Source organism: Manis javanica, chromosome 6 (assembly GCF_040802235.1).
Source record: "Manis javanica isolate MJ-LG chromosome 6, MJ_LKY, whole genome shotgun sequence".
NCBI lineage: Eukaryota > Metazoa > Chordata > Mammalia > Pholidota > Manidae > Manis > Manis javanica.
Window position 1 is genome coordinate 127467819 of NC_133161.1, and position 3695 is coordinate 127471513.

Consider the following 3695-nt stretch of genomic DNA (forward strand, 5'->3'; position numbering starts at 1 on the left):
CACAGGAGCTAAGGGCATGGCTTGAGGAATCAGGTTAACTCTGCCTACTGGCCCTCCACTACATCTCTGGATACTTTCCTCAGTAAAATGGGGGTAATACAAGTGCTTACCACTTTGGATTATTGTAAAGATTACTACTCAATACCAATATATTTTTCATTTATTTAATTTTTGTGTGTGTGTTAAAATGAAAGTTTATGGATCCACATACATGAATGAAGGTAGTAGAGCTAATTTCATAAAATTTCCCAAATATGCAGAGTATTCTTCAGTTATGTTTTTATCCCATTGTTATATTCATCCTTTCAATACAAAATATACGATTTATAGCAGTTCATATTTTCTTTATCCCAAAAGTATTTCTTGCTTTATCTTTCCAAATGTTCTTCTGTCCTTTGCCTCAGTTGAATCAATATGGGGGCTCCAGGAACATTTATTTGTCAGTTAAAATAAACAATTTTCTAATGGCATCTTTCATCTGGTTATTTCTCAAGGTATAGATTAAGGGGTTTAACATTGGGGTTATCATAGTGTAGAATACAGTAAAAGCTTTGTCAGTTGATAAAGTAGCTTCAGCTCTTATGTACACAAATATACAGGGAACAAAGAATAAGACCACAGCTGTGATGTGGGAGACACAGGTGGAGAGGGCTTTTTGTCTCACCTCCAAGCTATGGTTCCATAGAGAGTGCAGAATTACTACATAGGACATTATCAAGAGGAGAAAGTTTAACATACAGAGAAATTCACTGTTGGCAGCAACAAAGAGCCCTAGAGTGTGGGTGTCATTGCAGGCACGATTGAGTAAAGTAATCAGGTCACACATGAAGTGATCTATGATGTTAGGGCCACAGAAGGGTAATCGTAAGATGAACAGGATCTGTATGGTTGCATGAAGAAAGGCTCCCACCCACACCACTCTCACTAGGAGGCCACACAGCCACCAATTCATGATGGTTGTATAGTGTAAGGGCTTGCAGATGGCCACATAGTGGTCATAGGCCATCACAGTGAACAGGGTGACATCAGTACCTCCAAAGAAATGTTCCCCAAAGATCTGGGTCATGCACCCATTGAAAAGGATGGTCTTCTTTTCACAAAGTGAATCCACAATCAGTTTAGGGGTATTTACACAGGAATAGCAGGCATCAATAAAGGAGAGATAGGCCAGGAGGAAGTATATGTGAGTTTCCAATAATGGGTTGGCAGTGACAGTCACAAAGATGAGCACATTTCCTACCACAGTCATGATGTAGATGAGAAAAACACAAATATGACCTGCATCTTTGGATTCTCTGTGAGCCTCAGTAGAACAAACTGTCACATTGTTCCTGTTCTTATTTCATATTATGTCAAATATGTTACCTGAAAAATCATGTTTATTAACACAACCTTTAATTTATTAAAACTCTCCATCTATTAAAAAAAACCCTATATTTTACTGAGTTGTGAATTTTTATGAGGGTCTTTTTCTTCTGACACAACAAATGGTTCTGAGTTCTTAAAGATTATTCCCATTGACTCCCAGGTGAAAATTCTTTGAGAGTATAGACATGAGGAACTTTTCTATACAAACATGCAGGAACGCACATGATCATCTGAGATGCATAAAAGCCTAACATGAATTAAGAGATTGTACACATAGTGACAGCTGAGTGAGAAAAGAGAGGCAGAACATGGATGTAAGGGCTTTGAATATAAAGCTAAGGAATTTTCCCTCTAGTCTTAGGGAAATGGGAACCAAAGATGAAAACTGAGAATATGAGTGGAAGAATGAAGAAGAACTTGAGGAAGGCATTGGTGAATATAATGGTAGTAAAGATGTTTGTGTGTCTTGGATGAAGTGGGGTGAGGTTCAGTAAGGGGATGGAAGCCAGAGACAGAAAGCCGTGTTAAGAGATTATGTAAAATAGCTGACAAAAAGAATAACAGCGTGATGGTCTTGGGAATATAAAGAAAGTATCTAGGGGCTACTATAAATATTTGTTGTCTTAATCCATCAACTATAATGTATACTTTTCAGTTATTTATTCCTATGTGCCTGGCTCAGCAGCAAGTGCTTTGCACATATGATTCCACTTAATACTGATCATCCTACATTGTTGGTATTATTTCATCCATTTTGAAGATAAGGAAACTCTCCAAAGTCTTACCCTGATAATACTAACAATGATAATATCAACTAAAACTGAATACTTATTGTGCTCTAAGTGTTTTTGCAGGCATTTGCTGATTTAATTCCCGCTACAAACCATTGAGTGATAACCACTATGATTTTAATACTCTTTTACACATTGTATAATCCAAGCACAGAGAACTGACAGATGCTGCCCAAGGTCAAGGGGCTAAGGAAGGTCAGAGCAAAGATCAGTTCATATTATACTTGTTTTTCTCCCAAAATTCTTATTCATGCCCTATACTGTTATAATAAGCAATATTGAACTAGTAATCTCTTTATAAAGCCAAAAAATTATAACTACCTTATTAATACTTCAGAAGCTAGTGTACATGAAGCAATATTATCACCAGAAATACATATACACAGGGATTAAATATAGCAGTGTGAGAGGAGAGACAGAAGCTTCCTCCTAAAACTGGATACAATTAGAAAATATAGTTGGCACTACTAATCCTGAGAGAGCAACAGGAAAGAGGATGGTGCCACACTACATACACCTGGAGAAAAGAGCAGACCTCATGGAACAGGGTAACATACCAAAGCTGTGGTTCGGCGGGACCCAAGCCCCTCCCCCACCCCAACTCACAGGCAGAAGGAAGAGAAATGGAGCAGGGAGGGAGTGGAAGACTTGTGACTGCTGAATACCTAACTCCAGAAATATGCTCCAGGTAGGTGCACAAACCTACATTTCATGGTGCTTTCATGATACTTGCATGACTACCGGGTTGGAAAGTTAATACAGGCAGAATTCCTGGAGAGACTGAGATTCCAGCTGCTTGTGGAAAGCAGGGATCCATATCTGGCTGCTCTGGGACAAAAGCTTATACCTGTGTGCTTGACCCACTAGTTCAGGCAGTGGAGACAGGTGCAGCAGTTGGAAAGCAAGGAACAGTTATTTACGCCCCCCAGACACCAATACTGCTCCCCTGTGATCCTCCAACATTGCTTCAGCGTTGAGCAGCTCCAGAGCAGAGGTTCTGGACATTAGAGGGTGCCATATACAAGTATGAAACACCAAAGGAACCTGGTTCAGAGTAAAATTAATGTAACTCCAGAGAAAGACTTAAATGACATGAACCTTATGACACTTTCTGAAAGGGGGTTCAAAATAAAAATTATCAACATGTTAATGGAGGAATGGAAAGATATCTAAGAACTCAGGAATAAATTCAGATCGGAGATCCAGTCGCTGAAAAGCATGATGGAGGGTATTAAAACAGGTTGGATACAGTGGAGGAGATGATAAATGAAATAGAAACTAGAGAAGAGAAATACAAAGAAGCTGAAGCACAGAGAGAAAAAAGGATCTCTAAGAATGAAAGAATATTGAGAGAACTGTGCGACCAATCCAAACGGAACAATATTTGCATTACAGGGATACCAGCAGAAAAAGAGAAAGAGAGAGGGATAGAAAGTGTCTTTGAGGAGGTAGTTGCTGAAAGCTTCCCCAGTCTGGGGAAGGAGATAGTCTCTCAGGCCATGGAGATCCACAGATCTCCTAACACAAGGGACCCAA

The 3695-nt window shown here is 39.3% G+C and overlaps 1 pseudogene; it reads right to left on the reverse strand.

The window, feature by feature from the left end:
- Positions 1–433: 433 nt before the first annotated feature.
- On the reverse strand, positions 434–1377 carry LOC140850277 (olfactory receptor 4C13-like; annotated as a pseudogene).
- Between the last annotated feature and the right edge of the window lie 2318 nt (positions 1378–3695).